Below are 16,754 nucleotides of genomic sequence, written 5' to 3' on the forward strand. Positions count from 1 at the left end.
TCAGTTGAGATATTTTTTTATCTCATTAAGTATAAGAAATTTCCAGTGCAAAACTCCCAGCAGAGGCACATGAAGTTCATCCATATAGCACTGAGTGATCATAGTTCTGCCAAAATTAACATAATACATTTGTATATATTATACTAATTATCATTAACTCCATAATTCTAAATGTCTAATTTTGATTGTTTAGTAGACCAGAAAATTATTTAATCAAGTGATTAATGTCTCCTTAACCAAGTTTTATTATTAGGTTAAAGTCTTAATCTGATTTGAATTATTACCAGGGCTTCTGGCAGTTTGTTTGTTTGTATAATGAAAAGAGTGCCTAAACCACCAAGCATTAATAACCATAACATAGCTGTACTGTCCAGCCAAGTATCCCAATAAGCTTTTCAAGGTATTCCACTAGGTTTGTTTTTAGACTTGCCTCTCTGGGGTTTTGATCAAATACTCAGTACTTCAGAAATACATTCCCCCCAGTACTTATGCTTGCTGCCTCCATTCTGCTCTCACAGAGATAAACAGATTCCCACAACTTTTACTTGCTGTATGATGCCAACTTCTAATTGCTCCATGCTGTGAAAATAGATATAACAACCACTTATCATACAGTTCAAGCACTTCCCTCCACTGAGTTGCTCTTGTCCATTTTGCACATGACAGTGTTCAAGCAATTTCTGAAGTTACCCTGTTAATAATAAGTAATAATATTGATAGAATCAAACAGGAACTTTTCACCTGGCATTTTTTCATAATTGTAGGGAAGTTAATTCTGGAAGGCTTATTAACACTGAGAAAGAGGAATCTTTTATGAGAGACAAATGAACCTATATTAATTTTCTTCATAAATTAGACCAGCTCTTCCTATTTTATTCATGCCCAGATATTTCTTATGTTGAACTACATGACAATGGAAGTATTCAATGAGGTAAAAAGGTAAAAGGTATTAAAAAGTCTCTACCTTTTTGTTTTGTTTTGTTTTCCAAAAACAAACTAGATTCACTTCGGTAAAAAATGTAGCTTTTTCCTCTGGAGATGAAAGTTGACAATACAAAGTCCATCAGCAACTCATTAAAAATATTAAAGATATATAATAAATAGTCCAAGTCATATAATAACTCATATAATAAATGGTCCAATGCATCAAGCACCTTTAAGTGTAAACAAAATACAAACTTTTTTCCATGGATTTCTAGAAATCAATGAAAAATACATGGAATCTACACATTCAAAATTAAATACTTCTGCTTACTATATAAATCAAGAAAGTGACATTTAATACAGTGAAGATCCTCTAAAAGATAGAAAACAGCTTGTGGGACTATTAAACTTTTCTCCTTGCTCATGGTCTGTGTATATCTATACTTGGTGCATTCCATTCAGAGAGCATTTGTGTCATACACCATTTTGACACTCCAGTCTCTACCTACCCACTTTTTTTCTACCTCTGACGCTGCGTTGAAGAATATGCAGTTGTCCTCTTGGCCAAGACAGGCCATTTCAAGTTGAGACTAGAGTAGTTTTATAACAGTATGTCATAATAAATAAATGGTTAATAAATCTACTCCTTCCAAAAGCTATACACCTGTCCAGACGCAGAATGGTCAGGTCTGGGGAGATTCTTTGTGATTCCCAGAGTGAGATTAAGACACAAACGAGCTCAGATGCCGTAAAGAAAAGAGGTTTAATGGTACAAAATAACCCCAAACTTCGTGTTGAGGCAGGAAATGGAGAGAAAGAGAGGAAAAATAAAGAAAGGTGCAATAGCTACCACCACATGGAGCTGGGGGTCCCATCAGTCCGGATCGACTTCACGTCAGGTGGGGAATTCCACCCGGGGCTGGTTGTCACAGTTTTGTGGTCAGCCAGCAATGTTGAGACAGCACAGTCCCAATAAAGTCCTTCACACCACCCCATGGCTCAACATTGCTGCTCTGTGGGTGGCATAGAGAGAGACAGAGATAGAGAAAGGATCCTGCCAACTACACAAACGAGGTTAACAATCCTTATCTAATAACTACAAGTTAAATGTTACAACCATTAACCATTATCAATAAGCAATAATAAACAGTAACTAGAAACAACTAACAATAACTATAAATACCTAACAAACATTAACTAACAATTCAAAAGTAAAACATGTTATAAGCTAATTTCAAAAACATCAGCATAGCAAGACCACATAATAAATAATAAAAAACCCAACACATTATTTAGCATGTATCAGGTTTGTTTGTGGGGGTTGAGAATCAGGAGCCAAGAGGTGGGCATTTTAAAAGGGTAAATATTCATGCCCCTTTAAGGCTGGGTCCGAATTGCAGCTGCGCATGAGTTTTTCATTGTGCAATTTTGGTCAGGGTGTTAGCCTCAACCTTGACCAGGAGTGTCACGGACCAACTTGTTTGTCTCACCACCAACAATCCTTGCCATTTTGAAAAGATGGAAGCAGGAGATGACACACTCTGCACGGCTTTGCTGTTCGGTCTTTGCATTTTTGTGATTACAGCAACCATCAGCATGTGTTTCTGTGAGTGCTTTTGGTCACGCCGGTACAGAAAAGTGCAATCACTTCCTTGCAATTCTTCCCAAGTAGTGGAGCTCATGGAACACCAAAACAAAGTGCAGGAGACCATTGTATAAACAAAAGAAAAATGTTCATCTCCAGCAAAGTTACCATGTGACCTGTTATTCATTTCTGTTCATCTTCGTCACCTCCTGAAGAAAATACCAAGGACCAGGCACAGACTATCATGGAGGGAACAGAAGAAGTTACCACCCCGACATTATTCAGGACTGTGCTGGATTCACGAGTGAAGTAGTCTATTTTTTGCATCACATGAGACTTTGCCAGATTGTTATTCCATTATCCAGTTTCTAGTTCATGTTTGTTAATAAATTCTTATTTGTTGTTTACTGGCTGTCAAGTAGTTAATTGAATTTATTTTGCATTCAACACACGGTTTTCAAATTAAATCAAAAGGGTTGGGTGAAATATATATATATATATATATAAAAATAATAATAAAAATCAGTATTATTTAAATAAACTATAAATACTATAGTTTCTTAACACATTCTTTTTTTTTAACATGCGTCACTATCATGGCTAGACTATAGGGATTTCTCATGTGCGGTCTTTCCAGATTTTTCCAGTACATTCTGTGGAGTTTAAAATTGTGCATGCATATGTTCAAAGGCATACACAGATCATTCGTGTGGTAAAAGATGACTACTGAGTGTCCAGATGAAATCCCAGACCCATTTCCTGAGCTTGCTACTCCGGTTAATGGTAATATTTATGGCACTATGGTCAAACAACAGGTCCTTGCTTTCAATGTAACGTCTTCTCACCATTAGATTGTCACGTCACTTGCCAGGGAGAAAAGGTCTAGAGTGCACATTTCCCCCTCTGAGCATTCTGTAAGGTGAGTGTTTTCAAAATGTTTAACCTATATGGTTCATCATAAAGGGGATCAAATCTTTTTTCTTTTTTTTTTTTTTCATTATTGTTTAGGCAGAGGGTGTGTGTCACACGTCAAGAACTTATGGCTGAGGTGGAAAAACATAAAAGGCATTACAACATCCTCATCTATGCTTTTCTGGCGGTTTCTTTCTTTGCTGTTTTATTTTTATTTTTAACCAGTCTACATTGTTATACGAATTGTTAATAGTTAATTATTTTCAGATTCTTGTTTGTTATTAAATTGTTATTGCATTAACTATATAATCTGTATTGTCGACTGCACATTTCGGCGTACTATTCGAATTTGCTTAACGCCATCAGGTGAAACCATAGTAGCAAATTGCATGTTAGCTATAACGTGTTGAATTAATCTTATAAAACATGGAATAGTGCATGGCAAAAACAATAATGAGGCTAATCTACATAACAAATAGAATAGGATTCGTTTTACCCATGGGTTCCCAGGAAGCCAGGAAAACAAGTCAATGTCCCAGCCTTTCCAGGTTTGGATGGGAACATGGGCTAACTTTTGTATCTCAGATGTGATTTGTTTAACTACCTCACCATTGTCATCAATTTTCAAACAACAATTGGAAACATTTAATTTACCACAAACACCTCCTTCTTCAGCTAGCAGGTAATCGAGAACCATCCTGTATTGATAAATTGCATTTTGCATTTGAGTTGCTTGGTCTGCCAATAAGTCAAGGGCTTTCCAAGACAGCCTGTAGACGAATGATACAATTCAGATTGTAGATAGGTTCTCAAGCACCACTAATGTGTTCATTACGATTCCAAGTTGCAGGTGCATAATACTGTATGATACGTTGGGGTGTCAATTCATTTTTACCCCAGGATTGGCTACTTCCATTTGTCATAGAAATATCAATGGGCCATTGATGTCAATTTAGGTCATCATATACCTTAACTGCCAAATTGTTTCCTTTTTGGCCTGGCAACAGAAAAAAAAGAAGGGACGTATAAAGCCTACATAAGATGTCCCACTCCAATTATTTGGTAATTTTCGATATGCATAATGGCCACAAATCTAATAGTGACATTTTAAAGCCCAGGTTCCATTTGCAAACGGTCCCTTCCCTTTTTGTCTTCGGAATTACAAAGAGTCTCAAAATAGGTGCTGTTTTTCAAACCCAAAGGGTGTTTAATGTAACTGTTTGATTTTACTCCATTAATCCGAAGATTACATTTCCATGCTCCTATTCGACTGATATAGTTGCATTCAATGGTGACTGCTTGGCCAACTATACCACTTATGGCACAGGTCACAGAATTAGCTTCCCCCAATTTCACGACCCCTGTAAGATTGGTTCTAGACCAAAGCTATCAAATTGTTTTTATGTCCGGTTTCATTGACCCATGCCCACCTTTGTTGTCGAGGGATGAGATTTTCGTCTTTGGTGTTATAATACAAACACCATAACATGTCGCCTTCAATTGAATGGGAGGAGGAGCGATCATAAGTTGAACAATTAATGGGTCGACACCCAGGGGTGATACAGTGATCTCCATATTTAAATGTCCAATTACACATACTATGACCCACAAAAACTCCATTGCTATCATTACGATTAAGACAATACTCCTCTTTTCCCAGAAACTGGATTTTCCATGGTTCCATTTCCTCATTCCAATATAGCGAATTATTGCCAATCGTTGTAGCACTTAGATCACTTACAAGCCATCTTGGGGATACCGGTTTTGACATCCATGGCCAGTCCCTAAATCCTAAAGGACTCCCACATATCCAACAGTTTGTCAAATTGAAAGCATTGGCCACTTGTTGGCCTAACGTTATAAATCCATTTTGCCACCTCAGTTCGAGGAGGGGAGTACAGGAGTTTCCCTTATTATTAAAGGCGGCGATAACGATCGACCAAAACACTGTCTGCGATAATACGCCAAACATCCTATGAATATTAGTAAAGCAATCACCACAAAAATTATACAAACAGTTAATAGCTTCATATGTTTCTTCAAGCACGCATCAAGGGTTTTATCTGAAAGAAAAAGAAAGAAAAACAACTCCGTTCTTTTTGAGGAACCGGTGGTAGGTGATTATTAAAAGGATGGAACAATCCACCTAGTATGGATTCTGTGTTCTTTCCCATGGACATCTTTTGCTTTCCAAGCGTTATTTGTTCATGGGAGTTTCTAGTACCAGTGGTACGGTCCCAATAGTGAGTAATTTCACTAACACTGGTTGGCCAGGAAAATGAGAGGGATTCTGTGAATGGTTGGAGCCACTGGGACTTGGAATCAAGCTTGGAGTTTTCAGGCAGAATGCTGTGATTTTAGGGCATCCATTTACTCCCCATTGATTATTGACAAGGGTAACAGCAATCTCATAGTCTCTCTGCCCATCCTGATTCATGGGGTTTGAGAAAACGTTTGAGAAGACTATGAAACAAGTCCGGCAGCTTGTGGGAGGTGGTTAGATCCAATAAAGGAGTGCTAGGAACAGGATATTTTACTTTGATTTGTGGATTTTTGGGCCATCCCAGTACTAATTTTCCATATTTTTCCGTCGGCAACCCGTCCATAAGTTCTTGGGGAATGCCTTTTCACCATCCCATGGACCAGAAACTCTTTTGTCTGTTCCCTATATCTTTGCCACCAGATACTGTTGCAGGAAATGTCTCTCTACTTTTGTTCAGGGGTGCTTTCATTTCTGTGTGTCTTAAGACTTTTGATTCTGGTTTGGTGAGAGAAGTGGCTACAGGGCCATATTTTCTCCCATAATTAATCAATTCTTGAGCGACCTTTCCCCAGGTCCAAAGTTTCTTTTCCTGAGGTCAACAATTAGGGTTCACAATTTCTTCTAGTGCGGCGACAGCCCTATCCTCCTGGGACATTGCCTATTTTTCCTTGGAATTGAATGTCAATAGGTTTCAGAGAATCGAGTTCAGAGTCCTCTTATAAGAGGAGTCATTCGTTCTGGATCGACCGGCATCATCATTGGGGATTCATGTTTTGGTTTAAGTTCCCGGTCATACATCATTTGCAAACATGCTGCCTTTTGTACACTTTCTACTAATTGGTCAACCATCCCAACAATTGCAAGGGGATCTCCCCTTTCCAACGGATTTAATCTTCCAGCCCAATAGGCTGCCCTCTGGGTTAGGGACCAGGGAGCACTATGATTGCTGGTGATTAAAAACACTTCAGGCCTCCAATAGCCTTTGGCTTCTTTTTGACTTAACAATATCTGGTCCCCACCAGACAATGACATTCTCCAAACATACTCTGTTTATGACTCCTTAGGAGTATGGCCAAAATCTTTTTTCAATTTAGCTAGTTCAGTTGCCAAATATGGAACTTCCTTAGTAGTGATTTGAGGAGAGACGTCCCAATCGTCCTCATATTTGAATTCAGTTTTGACCAAGGGTCTCAAAAAACTAGTAGAAATATTAATTTGGTCCAATTTTTGTTTCACCTCCTCTAATTCCTGATTAGAGTATTCGACCCTTTTCTCAAGAGGTTTAACCTTCTCCTCGCCCGCAAGGAGATTTTCTTTCAATGTAGACTGCAAGTAATTTACCTGAGCTCTTTCTCCTGCCAATTGTTTCTTTAAAGTCTCTACCTGTCCTTTTAGAGACTGAACCAAATCTTGTAGAGACTGTGTAAGTTGTAATTGTGCTGTGACTTGTTGATCTCTACCTTCTACGGCTGCAACCAGGCTTGCACCCAACACAGCACAGAAGATAGATTTTCTGTTTCCAGACCGCAATTTGGCGTCCTTTTGTAAAGCAATGATTTGGTCCGTTACACTCTGCACATTATACCAATTTTTTTGTGCTCAATCCATGCCTGGTATGGAAGGGTAAGCAAAATATTTTTCCAAGAGATTGTACAAAACATTTTCACCCATGTCAAACAAGGTGGACTGGTTGTCTCAGAGAGGCACACACATAGGTTACAACAAAAATACAAGCAAATTTCAACAAAGGGTCCACTCCTTACGTCCCTGAGAGGTACACACGTAAAGGAAAGTAAGTGAAAATGCGGCACTCTCACTTCAGGGAATCCTGTCGATGACGCCAATTAAATGTCCAGGCCCAGAATGGTCAGGTCTGGGGAGATTCTTTGTGATTCCCAGAGTGAGATTAAGACACAAATGAGATCAGATGCCGTAAAGAAAAGAGGTTTAATGGTACAAAAAAAAAAAAAAACAAAAACAAAAACAAAACCTAAACAACACACCTTCGTGTAGGGGCAGGAAATGGAGAGAAAGAGAGGAAAAATAAAGGTGCAATAGCTACCACCACATGGAGCTGGGGGTCCCGTCAGTCCGGATCGACTTCACGTCAGGTGGGGAATTCCACTCGGTGCTGGTTGTCACAGTTTTGTGGTCAGCCAGCAATGCTCACACCACCAAACCTGAACTCTTCAATCCTACAACATTTTGTCTGGAGACCATTTATTTCACTAAGGGGGCGGGGCAGGGGGGGAGTTTTTGTGGTTTGTTTTGGGGTTGGTTTTCTTTGTAATGAAATTTCCCATGGGTGGGACCACAGGCCGCGAGCCAGCCACTCCAGCACTCACACCCCCACCCCCCCCCCCCCCCCCCCCCCCCCCCCCCCCCGCCGCCCTCAGTGCCCGGGCCGGGCCGGTGCCGCCCAACTCGGCGGCCGCGGAACCAACCGCCGCCCGGAGCCCGACGCCGGCCGGTGCCCGGGAGCGGCCCCGCTGTCCCGGGGGACACGTCCCGCCACCGCCGGCCGCCTCCACCGCCCGGGCACGGCCGCCGCGTGCGACCCCCGGCACCGCGTGCCCAGGCGGGGCGCGTGCGCGCGATACGAGCCATCGTCCGGGAAGCGGCTCCCGCGCGCCCCGTCACAGACCCCGGGGCAGCGGGTGCGGTGCGGCCTCTCGGAGCGGCATCGGGCCCCGCCGTGCCGGGCGCGGGCGGTCCGCGGGGAACCGGCTGCGACGGGCGCAGCGTGCCCGGCCGAACCGGGGCGGGACAGGCGGGTGCGGGGCTGCGGCCTCGGCCAGGACAGGCAGCGCCGCGTGCGCTGCGGTGGCAGCCAGGGGACAGCAGTGCGCGGCAAGGTGCCAGGTCGTAGAATCCTCACAGGATCTGGTTCGGTCCTTGCAAGGGCAAGTAGAGAACTGAAAGGGACAACTAGAAGTGGAAAGAACCCAGGCAAATTATTTACAATGTGCTTTGAAAGAGCCACTCCTCACAGGCAAGGACAGCACTTTGCTCTCTGAAAAAAATACTGAATGTCCCAGTAATGAATCAGAGGGAACAAAATCAACATCGATCAACAAACTGGATGCCCCTACCTGTTCTCTTGCCACCCTTGGTGAAGATACTCTAAATATGAAGATGATGATGAATTTCCTCAAGTTACTAGTAAAGAAGTTCCACATTCTGCTACTGAACTGGCTAAATTGGAAAGAGAGCTTGGCCGTTCTCCTGAGGAGTCAGAGACAGAACCTGTTTGGAGAGTGTTGTTGTCTGGGGAATCAGATACTGTTAAGCAAAAAGGAAGCCGAGGGCTGAGGGGGTGGGGGGTGGGGGGGGGGGGGGGGGGGGGGGTGGGGGGGTGGAGTGTTTCCAACCACTGGCAGCTACCCTGCACCCTGGTCCCTGATCCAGAGAGCAACCCTTTGGAAAGGGGGATCCCCTTGCTATTTTGGGGACAGTCAACCAACTAGTAGAAAACGTACAGAAGGCAGCATGTCTGCACATGATGTATGACCAGGAGCTTAGACCTAAACAGGAATCTCCAACGGTGATAGCAGTCAACCCAGAACGAATGACTCCTGCCATAAGGGGCCTCCCAAACCCCTTAAAAGCGACTGGTATTCAGTTACAGGGGAAAATAAAGGTGACGTCCCAGGGAAAAAGAGCTATTGCTGCATTAGAAGGGATAGCGACCTCTAATCACAAACCCCAGGAAAAGAAAATGTGGATCTGGGGAGAAGCCACTCAAGAATTAATAAAGTATGGACAAGAATATGGCCCTGTCACCGGGTCAACCACCAAAACTGACCCAAAAAGTTTAAGATGCACAGAGTTGAAACCTTCCCCACACCCAGCTAACAATAAAAGGATGTCTCCCGTAGCATCACCAAGTGGGAGAGAGAGAGGGCACAGGTGTAAGGGTCTGTGGACCATGGGCTAGCAGAAAGGTATTCCCTGAGATCTTATGAACGGGTTGCCAACTGGCAAACTGGAGAAGCTGGTATTAGGATGTCCTCAAAGTGCACCAGTTAAGAATGAGCGCCCAGCTCCTAGTGCCCTCTTACCAAAGCCCACCACATCCCCTAGGCCAATGGGAAACTAATGCCTTTGCCCCTTGTAATGAGTGGGGGAGTGAAGGATGGGTACATATTGGGCAGCTCACTGGAAATCACCAAGGTGATCTATTAATGACTTGTTCAGTGGAAGCTAAGTTGGTACCAATAATGTTCCTGGTAGATACTGGAGCTCAGATTTCAGCCATTAAAACTGAAGATGTGACACAAAGCAGCATGACTTTGTTTAAGTAGAGTATGTTTGCTGCAGATGCTTTTGGTATTGTTCAAGCGCAAACATTGGCTACTGTTGGTTTGTGATTACCTGGGGAGGAGAGAGACACTCTGGTCACAATGTTTGTGGGGCCATTCCTGCTTAACCTTTTAGGACTCAGTGTTCTGAAAGGTAAGGCATGGATTGATGATGAGGGGAGGAATTGGACATTTGGTATCCTGTCTGTAGTTATATGGCTGTTACACACTGCACCTTTGCTCCTTCCCCTCCGATTCATGGAAGTCAAACCCTATCCATTACCCTTAGGGGCATGGGAAGGGATAACCCCAGTATCAGACGAGTTAAAGGAACAGGGAATTGTAGTATCGGCCCACTCTCCTTTTAACTCCCCTGTATGTCCTGTTCATAAGCCAGATGGAAAATGGAGACTAACTGTAGAGTGTTAAAGGCTTGATGTTAACTCAGGCCTGTTAACAGCTGCTGTGGCAAACATTGACAAGCTTATAGCATCTATCCAGGAACAAGCTGATCCCATTATAGCAACTGTGGATGTTAGAGGTCTCATTTTTATGGTCCCCATGCAACCTGAACACCAAGAACGCTTTGCATTTACCTTGGAAGGACCCACTTGACCTATTTCTACTCTTGCAGCTTTAAGGATGCCGAGAAACAATACTCCACTTGGGAAGAACGTTTGTTTGTGGTCAGCTTAGCCCTGTGAGAGGCCAAACGCACCATACATAAACAACAGATAATGCTCAGAGGTCCTTATAAGGTGATAAAACCCGTGTTGGCTGGTTTATCACCCCTTGATGGGGTGGCACAACGAGCCTCAGTGCAAAAATGTTATGATTGTTAAAAACAGACCAAGAAAACAGATATGGTTGGGACAAAGCACCTGTGAATAGACTTTATCACCCAGTTACGATTGTGTAAGCACAGGGTGTAAACCTCATAATTATTCAAGATATAAGGGCAAGTGGAATCAGACCCATGTTCAGTTATCCAGTGGCATTTGGATATGATGTTCATATAATGATCATAAATGTATTAGTTTTATGGTATAGGATAAACGGTTTGATATGACTATTCTCACTTGTCAGTGAGGTAATACCACTGCAGAGAAGTGTGTAGCACAAGTGGTTCCTTGAGCTTGACAATACCCAAATGGAACCAGAGCCTGTTTTCTAGAAGTCTGGTCCAATACCAACTGAACATGAAGTCCCTTAGTATCCAATTGTTCCTGGAATCTCAGTCCAGGGGCATGGAGATGTAGTTACAGCGCTGCCAAAGGTGTTACAGGTGGACCATTGGGAAACAAGGACACTTTATATTACAATGCCCCAAGTAATGACAAAAAAAGGACCGATCCTTTCCCTAAAGGAGCCTGGGCCCTACAAGTCCTCTATTGGGTTTGTGGGTAGTATGCCTATAAAAAATTGCCCCCTAATTTGTCAGGAATATGTTATATAGGGTATATTTGGCCCTTGTTTTTTCTCTTACCCAAAATTCAAGGAAATGCATTAGGAATCAGAGTATATGATGAGCTAATAAGATAAAAACGATTGATTGATGCCTCCCCCACTGGTGGGAGCACAACTGGGGAAAGGATACGTGGCCACCAGAACAAATTATACAGCATTATGGACCAGCCACCTGGAACCCTAATGAACTGGTTAGTGGTGCTTGACAATTGTGTCATATGGTTACAAGCCATCCTAGAAATTGCTACCAATGAGTCTGCCTGTGCCCTTCATCAATTAGCAGATCAGGCCACACAGATGCAAACAGTGACATTCCAACACCAAATGGTCCTAGATTACCTGCTAGCCAAAGAAGGGTGTGTCTGTGGTAAACTAAATGATTCTAATTGTTCTTTAAAAGTTGATGATAATGGTCAAGTTGTTAAACATACTACTTCAGGAATACGAAAACTGGCTCATGTCCCTATCCAGACCTGGGAAAGTTGGGAATTTGATCCCTTCTTTTGGCTTCCAGGTATCCCATGGGTCAAATGCATTCTTTTCTTTATGTTATGTGGTGTTGCATTGTTATTGTTCCTCCCATGTTTAATTCCATGTTTTGTAAGGTTGATCCAATACACTGTTTTAAGTATGCGATTTGTAGCTGCCTCATCTTAGGATGATGTCAAACATATCCATGCATTATTTTAGTCTAAGCCTGAAACCCCAGTTGTAAACACTCTATAAACCATGCTCTTTTCCACATTTCACTGTGTTCTCCATACCTTTCCACCACCATGAACGAGGAAGCGACAGTCTTTGAGATACAGGGTGGTGTGGGAGACCATATTGTGAGCTGACTGTCTCGAAGCTTATTCACATTCCTGCTAAGCTTGGTGTCCGGCTACCTGGCCATTTAATCGAACTCAGCAGTCGCAGACTAGACAAGGATCAAATGGCCGCCTGAAACCAGACATCGGCCAAGGTCAACCTATGGCCCTACTGTTTCAAGGGACGTGTCCAGACATGACTGACCACCTCAACCTGCCAGGGCATGTGCAGTCCATGACAAAAGACCACATGGCTGTCGCATGTGCCCCTCAGAACCAGCGTGCCTAGATGGGGCTCTTGTGTGTACATGTAGTACGTGCCCTTGTCAGGGAAACATCTCCCTGAATACCCTGTGAAAGACCGTACAATCAAACGGTGAGGAGCGTGATCCAGAGATCCCCACCACCAACAGGCAAGGAAACTATGGACCAATGGGACACCGCTGTGTCCATGGTGGTGACTCTCTCTTGCAACTCTGTCCTGACTGCTTGCTAGGTTTCCTTCTTTTTTATCCTTCCTTCTCTTTCCTATCACTGTTTTCTTCCAAATGCTGTGCTCCAGTAAACTTCCCTGATCAGTGGCATTTGACATCGTTTACATCTTCACTTCACGCTGAGTGTCACATCGGCTCGGGCTGTCCTGGACCAGAACACTGGAGTTTTGGAAACAACAGCTCAGGAATAAAAGTAATGTTAATTGTGAAATTAATTTGTGAACTTTCTCAAATAGTTCATAATATTTTATACAATTCAAAAGAAACAGGAGAATTGTAGAGTAAGTCCATATTTCAGAGTTTAGTACTTTCAATTCAGTATTTTCCTATAGAAAATCATTTTAAAGTACTCCATCACGAAACTAGAAGCCTGTGAATTTTGGTTTCACAATGGAATTTTTTCCAGCTAAAGTTTCATTGAAGATGATAAGTTCTCCTGGGATATGAAATGCATTCATTTAATTAGGAATCAAAGCAGATGTTTAGCAAACTTTACATCATCCTTTCTCTCTCTCCCCCTCTTTTTCACTGCCTCCACCCTGATCCTGTTCAATGCCTGTAAAAAAAATTTAAATTCCCTGAACAAGACAAGCACATTAAACAATATGGAATACATATGGAATTTTTTTTTCCCTAACAACACATAAATAATTATGTAAGTTACTTTGTTCTAGAATAACTAGTAAACATACTATTCAATCATTGGAAAAGCAGAGAAAATGTATTTCTGTGAGATACTTTTTCTCTAAATTTAGCAACCTGGTAACAAGCATAGAAAATACGTACATGTAACATGAATTGTAACATGGCTACAGTTAGCCATGCTGCTAAGAAACTATTTTCATGTTTTGTATTGAGTGCACAGCTTTGATCATATTAGTAGCCTCAGAAAATAAAAAAATACTATTGTATCATCATCTAATTCTTAGCAATTAATTAAATGAATCAACTGTATGAATAGATTATAAAACTAATTCATAGGGTGTGCAATGAAAAATACCAAAAAGCATGTGCAGATATTGACATAATGTGTAATTATTGGCATAAAAATAATAGTTTTAAAATAACACCATAAAATCTAATTTTTTCTACTTTATTAATGCTACATATATGTATATCTAATATACTTGTTTCTCTCACGGTAGCTAATCACCCAATCACTCAATATTGTTTCATGTACAGCTGATGTAAATACTGTATTTGTATGTGCTGTGTCTTTACACGTGTGTATTTGAGGAAATGACAATTTTTTATCAATGTATTACATATAGATTTTGTGTAATATATATAAATAAGTGAAATATAAATATATAGTAATTGGTTTAAAATTAAATTTAAACTAACTGTTCTTCCAAATGTATAATACATCCACTATGCACATAAGAAGAATGATTGCATAAGCATCCAATATGCACTCATATTGTGCAAGTAATTTTGCAAGACAGAATGCTATCATTTAACAATCTATCTCATGTTTTACGGAATCAACCCAACGAGAATATTGTTACACACAAGTATAAATAATGGAAAATAAGGACAGACAATGAAAATACAGGAAGACCTTTAACACCGAAGTGAAGTTTGATTTTAGCTAACATTTACTTCCAAATATAGGAATAGCTTGAGTCCATTTGAGAAAAGGTGACATGTTTATCTTACCTTCTGCCCTCATGTTCCCCAGTAGTCTTTGACTTACCATATTGTGACCTTTATAATAGCTTTATAGAGGATCAATCAGGCCAAGACAGAACTGTAATACAAAGAAGTATTCATTATTTTATATTGGCTTAAACTAATAGGCATGACAAGTAAAACACGGGTGATTGATTTCCTGACCTTTAAAGTGTTTCATATGTAAAGTGCATAAGTTCCAGCCATACAAGATATTTAATGTTAAAAATGAATTTTAATGTTTAACTGTATTTGATAACATGCTGCCAGTGGAACTCATGTTTTGTGACAGCAAAATGTACTAGTTCATCTCTTTGCAATGACTCTTTCCATTAACTTCTCTGATACCTTTCCAGTTCTTTAAAGTACAGTATGAATATCCAAAGAATAAAATCTCTTTTAATAGCTATTCATTTTATGTGACTATGTACTGAATTGGAATCAAGCCAAAATCAAGTTCAGTATTTTTCAGAGGCTAACTTTCCAAACAGCTACAGAAACTACTAATGCATTTTTGGGATTGAATTTAAAATGACAGTACTAGAAAATGTGTGGGAGCGGGAAAAATACATTTTCCTATTCTGACAAAAATCAGAACCTGTTTCAGCAAGAATTTAATGATTTAACTAACGTAAAGAATCCCTTGAATCTTTATGCATTTTTTCCCTACAGAAAGTTTGAGCACCCACTCATAACTTGTTTGTAGGAGACTTAGCTAAGATTTTCTAGAGTCCACTATGATTTGAAGTATGTAAAATGCTGCAGATCAATTTTGAGATATGAATCGAGGGATCTGATTTTCAATTACAAAAGAAAGGTACTGACCTTCTTAAAATCAAACATATTTATAGGTTGTCTCAAGTTCAGGTGCCTCTTCTCTAAGTATCTTCTGTTTGAAGATAATTCTAAGAATGGCATCAACCTAAAATCACAGTGAATGGAAGCAACTGTTAAACCATCCATTTCAAGTCTATATTTCAGTGTTCTTTGCATGTACTTCTTTTACTCACTTCTACATCCCATAAATCTTAATTTTCATTATGTTTAGTACTTTGACAAATCTGTGATTGGCCCAACATATAGCTGCCTTGATTCTGCCTAGAGGCCAGAAGATGGATCTCATTATCAACGAAATAACAAATAATTATCCTCATTTGCTCCATACAATCTTTGTAGTTAGAGAATTAATTTTTGAATTTTTTCTGTTACTTCTGTGAATCTGAATGGAATCACATTGACATATATAATACTTTTTTAATGCATGCATTTCAAAGTTCATCTTTTTTTTTCACTAGCTAGTGTTGTCAAGCATTTATCCTTTTGATGTTTTCATTAAACCAGAGAAGTCTTTCTTTTGCTGAAAATACAGTAGGTCTTAAGAACAGCTTTATAGGGCATTTGAACACTTATCAAACAACACCAAAAGAAAGTTACATGGCTGCAGGTTAGAATGGGTTCTTCTAACCTTTTCACTCCTGAATTGCAAGTTTCTTAGCCACCAAGACAAGCTGTGTATGCAGAAAGAGATTGTATTTATCTTTAGAAATAAAAACTGCTGCCATTTATACAAAAGGAAAAAAGATAGTGATCAACATAAATATTTGGGAGACTGCATTCAAGTAAATTTCCTGATTTTTCTTATCATTATTTTGTTCCAATGTTCTCATTTGTAATAAAGTTATATATTACCATGTCAAGCAATAGGGGGAGCCATACTGCATAGTTATACAAAATAAGCATACACTTAGCAGTTCTGATATTTAGCTGGTGATTAATACTTTAATCATAAGTGCTAGAAATTGAGTAAATTTCTTGGTTGTGTCCCTTCCTTGGACTAATTGACATGTCCCCCTTCTACACTGTGGTGAAAGGATATACAAATAGCACGTGAAGCCTAAACATTCCTATTCTCATTCTGCTGGATGACTAGATGCAGAAAAATAAAGCTTTGCAGGAAATAGGGTGAAATTAACATGATTTTATTCTTTCTGTGTCTCCTTCAACCTTCTTCTTCCTTTACTTTCTCTTTTTTTTTTCCAGTTTTCCTTGTTTGAAGCATGTTATAATAAAATAAAATAAAATTTAAAAAAAAAAAAAAAAACAAAAAAAAAAACAAAAAAAACCACCCAAAACCCCAAAACATCAAACCTCCTTTCTTAAAGTTTGGAAGGATTTGATGAGAAGAATTATTTTTTTTAAGTATTATACCTTTAGAAGTGGAGAAGACATGGGGATTTCTTACTTTGACACACATTTTCTATTCCCTAATTGGAAAAATGACACCTCCTGGAAAATCCCTGCTACAACTATTAAGTTGTCCTGTCCAAG

General features: G+C 40.2%; 1 long non-coding RNA gene across 2 annotated transcripts in view; it reads right to left on the reverse strand.

The window, feature by feature from the left end:
- Positions 1–1,643: 1,643 nt before the first annotated feature.
- Positions 1,644–16,754, reverse strand: part of LOC121084052 — a 334,007-nt gene continuing 318,896 nt past the window's right edge. The window contains exons 2-3 of one of the 2 annotated variants that reach the window (XR_005826562.1): positions 7,747–7,815; positions 1,644–1,937 (exon numbers count right to left, since the gene is read on the reverse strand). This is a non-coding gene — a long non-coding RNA (uncharacterized LOC121084052). Of the gene's footprint in view, positions 1,938–4,099; positions 5,485–7,746; positions 7,816–16,754 lie in introns of those variants that run through there. The other variant, XR_005826561.1, reaches the window with a different exon arrangement.

Source organism: Falco naumanni, chromosome 2 (assembly GCF_017639655.2).
Source record: "Falco naumanni isolate bFalNau1 chromosome 2, bFalNau1.pat, whole genome shotgun sequence".
NCBI lineage: Eukaryota > Metazoa > Chordata > Aves > Falconiformes > Falconidae > Falco > Falco naumanni.